The sequence below is a fragment of the Styela clava genome, chromosome 5, assembly GCF_964204865.1.
Source record: "Styela clava chromosome 5, kaStyClav1.hap1.2, whole genome shotgun sequence".
NCBI lineage: Eukaryota > Metazoa > Chordata > Ascidiacea > Stolidobranchia > Styelidae > Styela > Styela clava.
Window position 1 is genome coordinate 2940413 of NC_135254.1, and position 19559 is coordinate 2959971.

Sequence of the window (19559 nt, forward strand, 5' to 3'; positions counted from 1 at the left end):
CAAAACCTAAGGATCGCCACACTAACAATGCTTCATGCCTATCTGTGCCTTGCTTATTTGTGTTCCAAATAAGATTGTGTTGCTTTTATGATGCCAAAATAAAGCTTTGGCGATGAGACAAACAACACAAAGCTCCTATTATGAAGTCCAAATAAGACAAAATAAGGACACGCAAGCCAAAAATAAGGACGCAAGCTAAAAACAAGAACAAACCTTATAAATAAGGACGGTATGGAATCCCTGCTTATATGGGTTGACTCTGGTTCATGCTTTGTCCATCTATAATTAATTTGAACTGGTATGCTGATTGAATTCAGTTCTAATGGAAATCAAAGCTTTGAAAGGTTTGTTATTGAGAAAAAGTTTAAATATAGAAGCCATTTGTGCAGTAAAATCATAACATAGGCATATATAGATCATGCTTGTTGAAACTTGAGTAATATTAAACTCATGGTTTATTCAAATTTGAGTTGTTCATAGAATTTAGTTCTTCTATGTTTAGTTTAGAATTTGATTCAATGGTGCAATAAAATCACGACAAGCTTAATATTTAGCGGGCTTCCTTATAATGTCTGATTTCAATGTTTAATTAGGTTGTTGGGTTGTCAAGTTGAATTAATCTATTAGAAACACCAAGTATTTTGTTAGAAAATTTTTAATTTCTGCTAAACTTTCATGGATATTCTGATATTTATATCAGTTTAACAAACCCCCAGGTATGAGAGATGATTAGTTTTGTTTGTTTCTTCAGGGAGTTTCATATGAAGCTCAAGAATTCACTGATTATTTGCCAAATACTGAGGATGGATGGATATGTTACAACTTACTCTATGAAGCATTCAATGCAGGATCCATTTTCAAGATTCAAGAAGTTGGTGACAGAAGAGGAAAAATTATTTGGAACGATGAGTTTCCGCATAGGACTAATAAAACTGGAGGACCAGGAAAGTGAGTATATTGTGTGTTTTATGTTTGGTCGTTACTTTCTTCATAAAATGTTAGGAAATAGGAAGGAATAAAACTACTTTTAAAAATTGCGTAATGCACTACACACAAAGTTCCTTTAAGAGCCCAATTTCAACAGCTAAATAAAATTTATAGGAAATAAATTTCAATAATTTTTGCCAATACTGATATTGGGATTATATTTCACAATTTTCAAAGCATAAAATCCATAGTGGATAAAACAGTTTTCTAAAAATTATTTAGATTCATTCCATCATTTTTATCTGTCTTTATTCAGAAGAAAACTAATCTAATTTTTTATATGAAAATGATTTATTGAATTTACTGGGATTTAACGTTTTGAAACTACCAGAGACTTATCAAACCAATGGTTTTCTTATAATTCACTCTGACCAACTATGTTAATAAAACTGCCTGGTCATTTGCCCACTTTACATTGAGTTGTGTAAAGGGACTGAAATCTATGGGCAGGGGGTATATTCACTTGGCTAACACAGACAGTCCCAGAACTCGTTTTATCTGAAATTGTATTTAATTTGTGAAATTGTAAAAAATTGTTTTTTATTTTGAAGCAAAAGGTGAAATTTCTGACATACATTAAGATTCCTCAAATTTTTTAACACAAACTAAAATGGCTGCTCATGGTAAAGTTGAATGTTTGTCAACCCATAGTTTATAGCCATCATGACTTTTTCTTGATTGCTCAGATGAAATGTTGGTACTCCTGAAGTATTTGACCAAGATGGCGGACACTGGAACGTAGTATGTGTACCAGGTTAGAGTTAGGCCATAATTTCAGGTGGAAATACTATGGGAGTCACTTGGCTAGTCCCCAAACTCGTAATATAATTAAAATAAGAAAAATTGGAATAAAATTATGGCCTTACTCGAACCTGGTACACATACTACGTTCCGGTGTTCACCATCTTGGTTCACATGCTTCAGGAGCGCCATTTTTTTATTCTTAGAACACAATTCTGTATTTCAATACTCTTTATTGTTAAACAGAAAACTTATTTTTCTAGAAACATGCTCAAACAGAGTTCATGATTTTTTTTTCAGCAATGGATATCCAGATCCAAACCATATAGGGAAACTGCGAGAAGCATTGGAGGCGAAAGGATTTAAGTATGATGAATCAATACCGGTGAGATAATTTTATTCATTTGACACTCTGGCAAAATATTGCTTTGTCCACTTTCCCCAACATTCATCCTTATGAATAGTCTTAAATTTCTGAAAAAACATGTTGGATAATCATCACTTGAAACTGAATTGAGTAATGAACTTGCATTGGTATCGGAGGTAGATAAAGGATTGCTTGTTTAAATGGAATTGTTTTCCATTCTAATAATTTACTATTCGATTTGAAAAGCCCACCCCAATGGACATCATAAAATACTACATCGTCATATATGATATCACAATTACATAGTTTTAAAAGCTTTCAAATGAAAACTCAAAATCGCTATCTTCAATGAGACACTCTGTGTGCTGTGCAGTTTCAATTAATAATATAAGACCAAGGCCTCACTTTTATCTCACCCTAGTTCTTATGATTTCAAGTACTTGCTTTGCCATTTCACTATTGCAGTGCTAATTGTGTAGAATATGGTGATTTGAATAATATAGAAATTAATAGTTTTTTATACCACGTTTATTTTTATGTTTTTCCCCCCGGACAAGGCTCTCTTCAATCATCCACTGATATGTAAATGACTAATATTTTTCAGAGACACTGTAATTTTACCAAGAAATAGGTTTTTTACAAGAAATAGGTTTTGTAGTTAGAGAAATGTGTAGCTCGGATAGATATAATAAATATTGCAAAAACATAACATGTTTGAATAAGCTGCATCATCATATCATAGTGCACAGATTGACAAATTCTAGTTTTGTTCTATTGGCTGTTGTATGAATTCTTTTTCCACTGCTACTACATATTTTTGACTCCTGTAACATTTTCTTTCCACTTTCAGTAAATCGGATTCCACTGCGTCCTGCACAGGATACTGAACCGAGATGTTGAACTTGCCTTCATCAAAACTACAACAAAGGCCAGAACAATATTACCATTGTAGCCATTGTGCAAAGATGTTCTTGATCAATTATTTCATAAGATGAAAATGCGAATATTTTGAGAAAATTTATTTGTCCGTTTCCATATGGGCATATCATTGAATAGTAAAATGGCCTAGGCAGCTAAAGCGTAACACTTAACTGCTGGCATCGCAGATTACGCGTCTCAGGTCCAAATCTCACGCCAGGGTGTGTAAGATTGGGTAGGCAATGTTGAACCGAAAAGATTTTCGTTTCTTACAAACAAATATTATCTCCTTACACATCGTTAAATACCAGTGGCTGCTAAAAATTAATATTTTTGGGGCATTTTTTGATAATTTTTGTGGCTATAATTGCCCAGAACGGTAGGTACTCTGAACAAGCACCCAATCATGAATATGGAACTTCTATATTGCACAAAAGAACTTGAAACATTCCTGTTTAGCTCCGTATACAACACTCTGGTGAGGTAGTGGTCATATGTCTTAAATGCTTTAATATGCGATGCCACCACATTCAAGTTCATAACATTAGGCCAATGGTCGGCGAACTTTATGTACTTGCAGGCCAAATATACACATTTCCGGTAGCGTGGGTGCCGCAATGTTTCTGCCTTAATTATAATTGCCTCATTAAACTTCAAATTATGGCGCATTTGCTTTCTCATGCTTCGTTAAAAGCCTGCCACAATAAGAAGTGTATGTGGAGTTTTTTAATATATTACTCAACAAAACATTGTTTGCTTATTATCAATGTGGAGGATGATGTTGTTGTGGCAACATTTGCATTTGGCCTGGGGGCAGTAGTTTGCCGACCCCTGCATTAGGCTATTTGGGATAGTTGCATTGTCGATATATTATATTTGGTAGAATCAATCAGCGAAATCCTTCATAAATTAAAATATGTTGAATAAACTGGCATTTTTGTGTCAGTCCGTACACTACAAAACTGTTCTGATAATTTGTGGCAGGTTATACCTGAATGCCAATTGGGGCGTACCTCAACCAAAAATTAATTATTCAAGTCTTGATTTGATTTGAAAAATGTCCAATCCAACCCTGTGTTATTGAGCTCATGGATAAGGCTGTATAGATTATCTGTTTAAATTTTATATTTCTGCCCTGGGTACTGATTGTTAATCACAACTAAATATATTATTAATCAAAGTATGTATAACTCTCAATGTCGTCCTTATGCATTTTAATATATTACTTTTATTGTTTACTATTATGGCATATTGTATACTTTTTCCGTAAGTTCCTTAGGTCAATGACACCACATTCCAATAGATCTATACAATTGTTCTGATCGCCTAATTGTCAACCACCGCTGTATATATCAATCAATATTCCATACAATAGCATTTTTATATATTATTTTTATAATTACGCAACCAAACCATCTGACAATATACGAACCAAAAGTTCCATCAAAATAATTCAATAGAAATATGTGACTTTGTATACTTTTGCAAATTAAAAATAATTTTGCTATGTGCTCAAGTGTATTCTATGTGTTCTCGAACCAATTTAATATAAACAAATGTGTTAATATTTTTATAACAATTTATGCCACCAAGCCAATACTGTACATACAAACTATCAAGACTTCTGAAGCAAAAATACCACTGAGTTATCATTCCGGAAAAATATTTTGTATACGTTTGCTACAACCATGTATATGTCTATCAATATCCTATTAAATATCTAATTTCAATATAATATTTTTATAATTATGCAACCAAGTCCATACTGTTTACAAATTATCAAAAGTTCTGAAGCAAAATCACCACTGAGTTATCATTCCAGTAAAATATTTTTTTTGCAAATAGGCTACTTTGTATACTTTCCACTTTATAAATAATTGTGTTATGAATTTTTGATATGTATTGCTTTTCAAACCATTTATTCATCATATATAAAAATGTATTAGTTTGCAAATTTCATAGTTCATACGGAGATAAATTCCGGTTTGAAACTGGTTATATTTGGGATGTGAAACATGTTTTTATGAGTTGTTATCACATCTCCACTGCCAACAAGACTCCAGACAAGGAGTCAGCTTTCAACTGGTTCTTTCTAGTTCTGCAATTCGAACCCAATTTATCACACCATCGGCGAGGAGGTGGAAATTTGATTTTAACCCAAGAACAATTAGGACTGGTGTGTGGCACAACATTTTAAGACGCCCAATTGATGTGGCGCTACATATTGTCTGAAAAATTTCCTTATCCATTCTTTAACAATTGTAATAATTTTTATTGTAATAATGATTTTCCAATTATTGATAAACCTGATTGTAGATCAGTTGCAACGTATGTCATTTTATTTCTGGAGAAGGAAAACCATGACAATGAGGTGGCAGAGGGAGAGTTTATCATCATTTCAATAATTAAAAAAGTAGACATTTGGGAAGAAACTCACTGAATACACATTAACTTTTAAAGTATATTTTCAATATAATTAGAATTCGAAAATATTTTAGAATGTATTGGGAATGGTAGATTGATTTGGTTTTGTCAATCCCACAAATAAAAATATTTTTAATATAAGAAAAAATCAATCTAAATTCATTTTATTTCTTTGTACGACTCTTATTTACAACTTTCGCCCTGAACAAGGCCTTGTACAACCATCTACTTATATCTAATATTTCGTAAAAAGCTAATATTTACTTAAAATGACCAGAATATCACTTGGTATTGCTCATCCAATTCATTTCACCCTGGGTAAAGTGGGGGTGACGGCATGAAACTCTAACCCGAAATGTGTGATCTCAATACCAACATAGATAAATCCAACACGTTGGACACGAGGCCATCGCCACACTCAACGTATTTCTCCATCATTACAGTAAACACATCTTGTTGTCCCATGTAGTTTACAGGTGGGCTAGGATTGAGTGAGAATGACACCAGGGAATTTACCAATGTCATTTTAAGATAGTTAACCAATAACCTAACCACCTGTTGGCCCTCAGATATTGCCCAGTTTATAGAAGGTTGGATATGAAAATAGCAATCTGGTTAACCTTTCCACATGCCTTAGGTTGGACCGTTAAGAAAATAAAATTAGATAATTCAATACTAGATTTGAGTCATCTAATTTAATGATTTACCAGTAAATCTTGCTAATGGCTCGACTTGACAACATGTGAGATATGATACTGTTTAAGTCTAGTCCTCAGGCATGTAGTATTTAGTTTCAAAATGAGTAGCAATCAAATAAGGCTCTTTTCCTTGCACCTTGACAGAGTCGAATATTGAAATTTCAAGGAGTGTCAGCAGCGCAATAGCAAGAGTGTTGCAAACTCAGCATCTTAACAGTTACCCCATACATTCATAACTATTGCATATATCTTCACCCTTTCTGACAAAATAGACTTCGCGATAGAAGGTTTAGAATTCAACTATGTATTTGGACGTATAGTTTATTAGACATTTGCAAAATTGCTACCCCGAATTTCACCCTTTAATTTTGTAATGCATAATTGTTGTTTTTGAAATCAATAAAACTGTTTACCGTCTCATCGGTGTGGTGCTTCATTCTAAGCGATAGGAGTATGCTTTTCCGGCACACATCTGATTACCCTGCATGGTTCGAATCCGTTGGGATAATTATATGTGAAAGATTGCTGTACTCTCGCCAACAAAAGGTGGTGTTACGTCTTTCACTTAAGTTAGTCTATTTTATAGGTATATTTTGATTTCCCCTCCCTCTCCCCTAAAAAACATAAAACGAAACAATGAATACACAGAAGTTTTGAAAAATCGGGAAGTTCAACCATCAAGTCCATGAATGTGAAAGAAATATTCGATTAACTAATCTCATACTCGACATGGACTGGTAACCAGACAAGACACCGTGGTCCTTGCCTCCGGGAAAGAAGCCTATTTAATTTTAAGTATACTATCTTTTATCACTGACAGAACATAATGTTCCTGGTAAGGTAAAATTGTTAGGTCCTTTTTCAATTATATTTGAGAGTTTTCCAAGTGTTGTAAACTCTTTATGGTATTGTGACTTACTTATCACTAGCGCAATTCCATCGTACGACGTACCAGGCAGGAGAAGGAAAATGCTATTCGTTATATTTGAACGGGGACTTCCCCCGCGCACAACAGCGCCACCAATCGATTATATAGTTAGTTGAGAATTTCTATTCAGAACATTTTCCAAACCACGTACACCCTTATATCTAGAACATTTATCTTATTACTTGACATTGTTCTTATATTAATTTATCTCTGAAACGAATTTTGTATCTTTTTTTAATGATGTTTATATGATTTTATCTGACGACCTTAAGGGGGCGATAGATACCAGGTGTTTGAACCATGGACCATCATGAATTTATCAAAAGCATTTTAACCGCTGAATTTAGTCAGTGAAAGCAAAATTAAAGTTAAATGCTACCAGCAAGTCATCCTAAATCTTCTAGTTAGTAGTTACCAATAAAAATATTGCATTCTTTATTTTAAAAATATATTTAAGAACTATTTTGGGCATGAAGGCACTAAATAGGACCAATTAAAAAGATTTAACAATTAGATAAATTCATTTTAATTTCCTTATGCAAGACAATTTAGGATGAAAAACGTATGAAAACAATTTTGAAGTAAATAAAATCTCAACTAATGTTCAGGATGCATTGTATTTCCATGAAGTATTACAACAATAGAACAGGACTTTAGTATTTATTTTTCGAAAATAGTAAGACAGATGCAATATCGGACAATTTGCACCCAATTAATTGTCTAAGATGTCAGTATGTTACTAGTTAATTGTTGCAGATGAATAGGCATATTTCACTTATTGAAAAAAAAAAATAGAAGTTACTGGAGTGTAAGTGACTTATTGGTTTATAGGGACGGAAAGTAACTTCCATGGTAACAGAGCATCAATTTGGTATTTCACATTCTGAGAGGTGCTGGTCATGGTTTGATCTCAAAGTTTTCACTGTTACCTATAATTTGCCAATTTCATCCTGCTGTAGCAAATCAAACAATATTAGGTTTCTGTCCATTGATAAGCAGCTAAGATCTATTGCATTTAACCAACAATTTAATTTTCAATCTTCTGTTTGCGACCAAAATCTACATTATCAGCTTAGAATTTTACAATTGGTGTATCTTCCTTACTGATGAAGTAAGTTATAATTTTTTTCTTCTGAAAGGTTCTAAATTTGGGCCATATTTATATTTTGTGTTTAGTTTGAAACTTGTCGTATGTATCTGGATCATTTTCTTCATAAAATTAATTATTAAGTTCAATAATTGATATTTGATTTGTCATGCGATGGCAATGGTTTGCTATTAAGTTCTTGCTAAGATGAAACAATTATCTGCCCCTAATGGATATATTTCATCTAGATATGGCAAATTATACAAAATTAAGTTTTTGTCCTAGAATAAGAATGAGTCCTATAAAAGTGTGGGGCCCACTGTGGATAAGGGATGACCTATCAATTTTATCCTTTTATACTTACTTTTTTCCGACAAGTGATAATTGACTAATGCCTATTTAAATTCTATTTTGTTCTAATTATTCTTGTAGTTGCCTCGTATTTAGGTACTTGTAAATGTATCCACATAGCACTTTCGTTTTTGGTTGCTATCATGCCTCTTAAAATTAACTGATACTTTTAGTGACAATGATTTAGTGCTAGTGAGTTTAGTGATACTTTTAGTGACTGATACTGATACTAGAGTTGCTGTTGTATATGGTTAAAGTTAGATAATGCCTTGATTAGATGGTCGTTTTATTCCATAAGTTTCTGGTTCAGTTTCTATTGTGTTAATACTTGTAACAATATTTCCTGAGCATCATAAGATATCATCATATTATTTATCTACCAAAATAACTTTATTATTCTTCGATTAAATGTTTATCATGGTTACTTTTCCTATTGCTGTACTCCATTACTCAACATTAAGCCCCCATGAGATAATTTATCATAGAATTTCTCTTGTATTTTTACCAGTAACAATTTATCCATTGGGTTCTCATTGTTCAGTGTATTTGTGAAACTTTTTTATTATTCCTGAATCAGAGATTTATATAGAAATATGTTTTAGAATTTTGATGTCGATCGCTTTGACTATTATTAATTACAACAAACAATTGCTGTCCCATTCATCTAAGCAAAAATACGCCAATGCAAATTTGTTTGTGTGTATTTTATACTTAAATATTAATGCAGATTCATTTTATATTGCTCCTTCATTTGGGCGTTTTTATTTGTGAAACTTAGCCAGTTTCATAATTCATTTTGAGCAATGCAATTTTGCTCCAGATAATATACAGTTACGTTAAGTGATTCCTTACTGAGATGCTGTATAAGTAAGTAGGCTTGTGTAGTGTGGAGTAGTTTTTGGTAGTCTGCGAATTACGAAATCTCAATTAACTTTATTACATGGTTAGAATAGCATTTACTAATTTTTCTCGAGGGGAGGAAATCCTATAAGATAGCATAATCATACCTGTATATTCATACCTGCTGTATAAGTAAGTAGGCTAGTATAGAGTGGAGTAGTTTTTGGTAGTCTGCAAATTACGAAATCACAATTAACCTCATTACATGGTTGGAATAGCATTTACTAATTTTTCTCGAGGGGAGGAAATCCTATAAGATAGCATAATCATACCTCTCGTCTAATTACCAGTCCATGTCACGTATGGGAATAGTAGTTTGTCAGTTGTTTATTTCAGATACATTTAGAGGTTACATGATTTACCTGCATTTATGGTTACAACGGGGAAATCCAGCAATCTTTTCTCACATAATTATTTTGCGAACTCATGCAAGGTAATCAGAGGTGCGGTAGCGAGTGTATTCCAAACACTTAGCCCGGTGCGATACACAGTCGAGCCTATGAATCTGTCTGCTGACTTTATATCCATGATATAAAATTCGAGTGGAGGTTGATAAAACTTTTTTATGTTCTGTGATTTGCAAACGTTTTGTTGTTGATTATGGAGTTGCAAATATTCATTTAGATTTTAAATGATGTTTGGGGGAATAGCATGAATGTGACATTAATGAACTTGTGTTTTAGTTACTTTAGTAGGATATTAATATTCGTAACAATACTTCCAGAGAATTTCAATTAGTCAGCGTATTTGTGAAACAATTGATTTGGTATTCCTAAATTAGAGGTTTATACAGGAATATGTTGTAAGACCTCACTGTGCTCTATGTTGAGTGAAAAGTTTCTACATCATATCTTTATACAAAAATTTGTTCAAAGCAAGGTCACACATACTCCTATTGACAATATGGTTGATCCCTAAAGTACCAAGTTTCCTGAGAATATAACAAAATGGGTATTCCCATAATATGTGTACCAGGTTAGAGTTAGGCCATCTTTTTACCTCGATTTTGCTTATTTTAGTTCTGCTATGAGTTCGGGGACTGTTGACTGTTTGTTTTTGCCCAGTGAACATACCCCCTTCCCATAATAGGCTTCTCTCTCACTTTACACACTTTACCCCGTCACTTTATTTAAAGTAGGAGAACAAAATTAGTTACCTCCATATTGGTACACATACTTCTGCAGCACCATAAAATGTAGGAAAGAATTAAACTTCAGCAAATACCAGTTAGCCTGAAGCTTTCCAAATCAATATTATCGGGGAAACAGCGATTAGGCAGTGAATTAACAAGAATCATTTACTGAAATTGTTCTGATTACCATAATATGTTACATATATAAAAAAAAAAAATTCTAATTTTGTGACATTACTAAAATTATTTAAGATTATTATTAATCAACCAATTATGACTAATCATGATAAATTAAAATAAATTTGATGAGATTCATGAATACAAGTTTTGGATATTTTTTCGAAGTTTACATCGGAATTCATCCATTTCATAACCTAACTTTACATCTTACAAAAACTACATTTTATTAAAAGTAAAGTCAATTACGAAATACAAAACAAACAGTGATGCGTGTCACGAGGAGATATCAAATAAGAATTTATATTAAGTGGCCTTATACTAAGAGTGCTTTGTTTGCATTTATGATAACGGTAGCCAGCTATGTGGTATCAGGGACAAAGTACAGAAAGTAACTTATTTTGAAATACAAACCTCTTGTTGAACTGATCACAATTTAGGCAATATTTAGGGGCATTAAGTTAAAAAATCCTAATTTTCAGGTAAGGGGTATATCAGTAATTCACAAAAATTTTTATATTGTTACCCATAAATCAAATTACCAAAATCTCAATTACCCCTCTCATAAAAATACAGTAGTCATATCTATATCAATTTCTTTGACTGAAATTGGGGAAAATACTAACAGCTTTTGCATCTACCAATCCGACTTTAGGATGCTATACCTGCGATAGCTCAACAGCCTATAATGTTGTAATATTCGATATAATGTTGTAATATTCGATTACAATATTACATATATATAATTCAATTCTTTGTATCCTTCGAATTAATGAACAATTTTCAAACTCAAATTAGTATTCTATTCACATTATAGTAAGGGAAGTTTGAGTTTAAATATTCATCCCTCTACATCCCTGGTGGTAAAATTTTTTACTATATTTTGGCTAATTACCACAAATACATTAGCTCCACTTCCTATCAATAACACTGCTATTGGTATTTGAACTATTTGAAAATTCAATATTGCTGGAAGTTATTTAGATATTTGAAAACAAACCCCCTTCTTGTACTTTGAAAAATCCCTTTCAGTAGTCATTGAAATTGATCTTCATATGCACATTGTTTTTCATAAACCAAAGTTAATCCTATTCCTATCTTCGTAAATCCAATACTTTAATTTATTATTTTTTTCATATATATTCCTTTTCATTTATCATAATAATTATCCCAATACGCTCAATGGGTATAATTACCACATTTTGTTCTCCATATTAGTAATTCTCCAGACCCCTAGTAATTTTTTCTTAATATGCATGGATCAATGATCATATGAGTGTGATAACTAACTTAAATCATTAGCCCCTTGTAATTGTGCTTTTTACAATTATTTAAGTGTATAATACTCTATAATCTGTGAATCTTATGCCTAACAGTGAATATGGGGGGAGCTGACTTGGATGACCGTATGGTCGTATCGCTTCCTCCAGTCTTTACTATAAACAGTGTTTATTTATTTGTATTTATGCTTTCATATTTATATTTGTTTTGGTTGACGAATCAATAAATCTCTCTCTCTCTCACTCTAAAAAAATTGAGAATATTTTCATGTTGCGTAAAGATTTATTTTTAAATAAGTGGCAGAAGCTACAAAGATATTGAATATATACCAGTCTCACACATATATTTTCACTAAATTACTACTCAATTTCAATTACTACTAGATCTTAAATCAGCCATCATAATTGCATTACGGAATCCTAAAGTTATAAATGTATTTGTTCAAATGTGTTTTGTGGGGCCTGTACGACCAAATATTGTAAAATCCAGACATATAACAAACACATAAATTTTAATGGTAACACTCAGTAATATTAAGAGTTTCATTACCCACTGTTTGCATTTCTAGTGATGTCATAATCATCATTTAGAAAATTCGAAAAAACTGTATTCAAGTTGTCTGCCAATTTCGGCACTTACCGTACTCTCTTCAGGATTTCCCTATTTTCAAACAATTGTATATTTACCATTACAAAATACAAGGAAACATGCATGGGTTTCATGAAGGTAACAGATTAAATTGTTACAAATCCATACTTACATGGTCTCTGGAAGTAAGTTGTTTACCTCCCAATGGCTAAATACAATTACTGTGTCATATCATGAGCATGGTACAAAAATGCAATTAGAAATTACCACTACGATTGGTCAATAAAGATGCCAGTATTACATACCTGAGGAACATACGGTAATTGAAAAATGCAAATGTCAAAAAATTATTTGTTCATTGTTCGATTATTGTTTTATACAGCATATAAAAGTAGATTAATAATAATATTAAACAAAAAACTACCATGACACACCTATGAGACTTGGAATAAATTCAAAAGTTTGTGTGGAGTTGGTAAGCAGATATATAGTAGCAAAAGATATATGCCAAATTCGTTAATATATGCATATCAAGCTAAATTTCGGTCAAGTTTTCAACCATGTGTCTCTTGTATGTCTAGAGCAGTGCTCGTCAACCTTTTTTGTAATGGTACACCTTTTTAACTATTTCTCAAAACCTGGTTCACCCCGCCCATCCAACATTTTTAATACTTGAAAAATTCAATGTTTACAAGTTATATAGATAGTTTATATAGATTATGTCTATGTGGACAGAAGAGTTTAATATTTAGTTAATGTGAACATTGCTTGTGGAATTCGTCGGCCATTTATTATATTTTTGGATGGAGTGCAGAAAATCCTTGTTCGAAAGGGTATGTTGTAGACATTAGGACGAGAATGGTAACAGCTTTTTGTGCAAGATTGCGATACTCGAAAAAATATCAGAAAATGCCAGACATACGCTATGGAGTTGAATAGATATTACAAACTATTGTCAATTTTAGCGTATATAATAAGTACATTGCACGTTATGGTGTATCCTACAACATTCTGTACGGTACACCCTATCGATGTGCTACACCCTTCAAACTTTTTGGTACACCCTGGGGTGTACTATACACCCGGTTGACGAGCACTGGTCTAGAGTCTAGCAGTTAATAAAACCATATGAAGTGCATTCGCAAATTGCTGTTATTAATACCGTATGGACTGACTCAGTAAATGTTCACAACATCGTTAATGACTGAGATTTATTCCCTGTAAGGAAATATAATTTAAATTTGAGTGAAAATAATGAGTGGGTATTTTTCTAAATTCGAATATTTATATTTAGTCCATAATGTCGTGTACTTCCAGTATTGTGGAATGTATGCTCATATATTTTTGAATAATTAGATAGGCAAGATAGTAGTATTAGGCAGATAATTTCATTAACTTATTAGTCATTTTTCAATCTGTCATGCAATGTTAATGTCATATCCCTTGTAGGCTATTAATATTTGTACATTCAAATAAATTCAATTAGTCAGCGTATTTGTGAAAAAACTTCTTTAGCATTCCGGTTTATAGTGGAATAGGTTTTAGCGTTATTGTGTTAAGTAGCATTCGTTGAGACATACCCAATATGTTTCAGAATGCTAATAAGAAGTATTTTTGGGTGGCATGCTATGTGATGTTGACAGCCTCATTCTTCTAAGCACAAATGTGCTGTTATGTTTATGTGCCATATATATATTTAATAACAACAGTATATTATTATAACATTTAATAACAATAATTAATTCGTTGAATTTCTAGATTAATTTTGAACACTGCAATTTTTGTTTTACAAAATATACAGTCTTGTTCTAGGGACCCTTAATAAGTTGCCTACATTGAAATGGAAGTTTACCCCAGTTTGGAAACCACTGTACTAGACTAACCACAAATCTCACAAAGATCTAGACAGTTTTAGATACAGTTGTTAGAATCTTGAAGTTTTTGTATTAATTTTGAAAACTGCAATTATCCTTCACCAAATATACAATTCTGCTCAAGTCCCTTACCGAAGTAGGCTAGTGTGGTGAGTAGGTTTTAGTAGTCACCAAATTACATAATATAATTTAAATTTATCATATGAATTACCTACCCGTGTCTTTATTATGTTATTACCATCATGATATAGAATTGAAGGGAGTTTCAGTGAAACCTTTTATTGCCCTATAGTTTGCAAACTACTTTTTGTTGAGTTAGTTGTCAATGTCTATTTTGAATATGTTGGAGAGAACAGCATGAATATGGGAAATATTTTATTAATTTGATGTTGTATTGATTATTTATTAAGATTGGCAATCGGTTACTGTCTTTTTGAATTTAGGCAATGCCAACCCTCTTCAGATCAACTGTAGAATTATCAAAATTACACAATCAATTACAGAATCAACTTATGATTCGGAATGCATGGCGTAAAAAGTATTTCTAAATCATATTTTTAAAAGGAAAAATTTGTTTCAAGCAAGATCACACATACTCCTATTGACAATATGGGTGACCACCAAAGTACCAAATCTTTTCCAAAAATATAACTAAACATAGCAAAGAATTAAATTTCAGCAAATATCAATTGGCATGAAACTTGAAGCTTTACATTTCAATATGATTGGGAAAACAGTGATTAGCCAGTTAATTTACAATTTTTATAAACTAAAATATATGTTCTGGTTTCCAAAATATATATATATATATATATATTGTTTTTTTCCTAGTTTTATTACATTAGTACAATTATTTGGGAATATCATTAATTAGGAATCGACCAATTATTAATAATCCTGATAAATCGAAAATGAATTTAATGAGATTCATAAATACAAGTTTTGGATATTTTATTGAAAATTGAAATTTAGATCGGAATTCATCACCTAACTTTGCATCTTGCAAAAACTACATTTTTGTTAAAAGTAAAGTTTATTACGAAATACAAAACAAACAGTGCTGCGTGTCACAAGGAGATAACAAATAGGAATTTATATTAAGTGGCCCCATACTAAGAGTGGTTCGTTGCATTTTTGATAACGGCAGCCAGCTATGTGATATCAGGGACAAAGTACAGAAAGTAAATTATTTTAAAATACAAACCTCTTGTTGAACTGTTCACAATTTAGGCAAAAGTTATGGCATTTTCAAGTTAAAAAAACTTAAATGTTAAGTTAAGGCTATATCAGTGATTCCCAAAATTTTTAATATCGTTTAATCAAATTGCCAAAAGCTCAATTACCCCTTTCATAAAAAAACAGTTGTCATACAGATTTCACTTTTTCTTTTACTAAAAATGGCGAATATACTAACAGCTTTGCACTTAACGATCCGACTTTAATATGCTATATTTGCGGTAGTTCAGCCTTTTAGCCCATAATTTGTATGGCGAAGTATTATTATTATGCCCTCACAAAGTACGAAACCAGATGACTTGGCTCACTGACTAGATGCGGGCATTGCATGTCCCGCTACCCCTTTGGGGTAATTACCCCCAGTTTGGGAGCCACTTGTCTATATGTTCAATACACAATTATCCATGTTTTTGCAAAGTATGAGTATAATCTAGTGTGGTGTCCATATATTTGAAGATTGTAATTTCAGTTTAAATGTTATAGAATATCTCAGCACCTGTAGTATTATAAAGTCACATTATATTTTAATATCATTTTTTACCAAATGCTCATCATAACATCCCAGATATACCATACTTTGCCGCTTGCTAGTCTCAAATAAAGTTAAAATATAAAGTACATTTTGCAACAATTTATTTACAATAAATTTTCTCCAGCTTGCTTCTAGCGTACTTTTGTCATGCTAGTAGAGTTACAAAGCATTAGAAAGTTCTGATTATATATTTTATTAGTATGTATTAAAATCAATTAGAAAATTGAAAATATTCTCATTTAATGCAGAGAATTTTTATTTAGACTTAGTGGCAGAAGCTACAGAGTATAAGAAGGTTTTTGAATGAAATTAGAAATTACAAAGTCATAATTATCACAAATTAATTTTTTGTAACAAGTTTGAGCTTTAACAACCAAATTCTAATTTATGTCATTTAAGTTTTAATCAAAAAATTGCAAACTTCCTGCCTCAAATCAAGTCAAGCTGCTGCTGTTTTGATTCGAAAATCGAGTTTGAGTCTAGAAATTGTCAGCTACATTGACATCTGTGATTTGAATCTTCTTTTATATAAAGGTTATTTTAAACATAAAATTATGTAATAAAGACATTTTCTCCCAGCTCAACGTTAGGCGTTTGGGTCATTTCTGCACCAAGCTAAATTTTTGTTTTATCTATACAGCATTAAGCAAAGTGGTACCTCACTATATTTCTTCATAATCTTTATAGCTAATGGCACTTCATTAATTCCTCGTATCTTTGCTCATAGATCAGTTTCTTTTATGTCTAAGCAATTACGTGATATCTGGCTTTGAGAAATATTTCTTAAGAAAAAATATTTATTTTGTCAATGCTCACATCTAGTTATGTTTTAAAATGTAAAGGAAAGAAATAATAGGAAACGTTTCTAATTTTGACTCTAGTTTTAGTTCAGTCACATTAGCATTAGCCCATTATTCCATGCATCAGTGATTTGTGCAAATGAAGTTTGCATACTTTTGTTGCATTTTTTTAAAAGTCATGTACGTCATATGACACACCCAAATTCAGTGCATTTGCAAATGACTGTTATCAGGATAGGGTTGCGCGCTGGCCTAACAGTTAAAGCATTAGCCTTACCTCTGCCATGCCCCCAACCTCACCAGAGTGTAATAAATTGGGTAGACAATGTTAAACCGGAAAGACTGTGGCAGTCCCATATAACAGTAGTTTCATACATATTGTGAGATATCAGTGGGTGTTTAAACATGGCTTTGTGCTTATTCGATAGTTATATGTTATTAGTTATTATTGGATACTGATAAAATGGGCGGACAAAATTGGGCTGTCAATTATAAATTAAATATTTATGAATAAAAATTGTTACACTTCTTCTAGTACATGGTTCCTTTTAGTTACGATATGTATATTAAATATATAACAATGTAAAGCAAATGTTTTTACTAAATAAATACTCAGTTTTAATTCTAATTGATTAAAAATCTGTCAACATAAATGTGTTGACGAATACAAAAGTTATAAATCTATTTGTGAGAACCTTTTTTATGGCTCACTCTGAAATCCAGACACACAATAAACAGGCAAATTTTAATGGTAACACTCAGTAGTATTATAAGTTTCATTATCCACTGTTTGCATTTCTAGTGAAGTTAGGTTCCAAGGTTTTGAATATTGATAAGCAGTTTCACAAACGTATTTGATTCCATAGTCAAAATTTAAAAAAGATGCTTTCGAGTAGTCTGCCAAATTCGGCACTCAGTGGACTTTTCAGTGGTCTGAAGGATTGCTGTATTCTAAACACTTGTATGTGTACCATTACAAAATACAAGGAAACAAGCATGGGTGTCATGAATGTAACAGATTTAGTTGTTACAAATCCATACTTACATGGCCGCGCACTAGGAGTGAGTTGTTTACTTTCAAATGTCTAAATATAACTACAATTGCTGACTGTGCCATATCATGAGCATGGAACAGAAATGCAATAGACTATAATCAGTATGATTGTTTAATAAAGAATGCCAGTATTACATACCTAGGGGAACATAATTGGAAAATGCGAATTTTCGAAAATTTATTTTTTCATACTGCATCAGAAAATAAATTGATAATAATATAAATCAGAAAGTTACCCAGGTAACCTAAGAGCCTAAGAATCAAATCAAAATTTTGTGTGGAGTTGGTAAGCAGATAAATAGTAGCAAAAGTTATTAAGTTATTAAGAAAAGTTATGCCTATACATATTTACGGTAAACGAGCAGTTTTATGCAGATATTTTACTTAAATAGTTTCATTTTTTATTCTACAAGAGGTGAAATCTGCTAACATAATTAACATAATATTAAGGAATACAAAGGTTGTAAATCACTATGTCGGTTAGTGTTTTATGGCATGTCTTTGAGCAAATATTGTGAAATCCGTTGTTACACAATAAACACGCAAATTTTAATGGTAATACCTGGTAATATTATAGGTTTTATTACCCACTGTTTGTATGTTGTATGACGTTAGTGGGTCGAAATAGCTACGCCCTCAAATGTTTGATTTTTCTTGTAGTCAATGAAGAGCTGAATAGTGACTACGTGGAAAATAACAAGCCCTGAATACTAAATATGTAGATAATAATATACGACAGATATCCCACCTCAGCGGGTCAAATCAGCCACACCCTCAAATTAGCAAATGATTCTGCGTTTACCTGTTTTAATTTAATTGAAAGTATTCTAAATCGAAGAGCATTTTACTATGGCACAGCCCCTCATATTTTGGGTTCTTTTGTTACGATTTTAATTTTTTTTTTTTTTTTTTTTTTTTTTTTTGATAAAACGTCAAATATAGCCATTGGATAAAGTTTCATAATATTTATAAATCATACTTCATAAAAAATGTTACTGGTTGATTTACACTTTCCTATGATCTAATTTTCTGTTGTCAGTTTTATTTTTAAACTGAAATTGTTTTAGAATGCAAACTTTATTTTAATATATTCTACCATTGTGTGTTTTTATTATAATATTGGCAAATTTATTTCATTGTATCAATACATGTTTATGCTTTTTGATATCTTAGCATATTATATTGTATTATATGTATGTGATGTCACTCTCGAAGTATCAGGATTTAATTTTGAGCTCTGTCCTAATGTTGAAAAATATTTAAATATTCCATTGAAAGATATCAAGAAACAGTATTTCTGCCTTCAAGCAGCCTTGTACAAGTAGTTTTATCATTCTAATAGCCAAGTCTTACATTATTGATATCAGGTATAAAAGAATAGTTAGTCATTAAAGAAGAACTAAATAAAAGTTCAAGCATAACTCTGTCAGAATTTTACTCATACAGGTTATAGGATGCTCTGTTAATGTGATAACTCTTTTCCT

General features: G+C 31.8%; 1 long non-coding RNA gene across 1 annotated transcript; it reads left to right on the forward strand.

The window, feature by feature from the left end:
• Window positions 1-828: 828 nt before the first annotated feature.
• Window positions 829-5820, forward strand: LOC144422917 (uncharacterized). The gene is made up of 3 exons (XR_013475442.1): window positions 829-948; window positions 2029-2113; window positions 2946-5820. It is a non-coding gene; the product is annotated as an uncharacterized LOC144422917 (long non-coding RNA).
• The last annotated feature ends 13739 nt before the right edge of the window (window positions 5821-19559 follow it).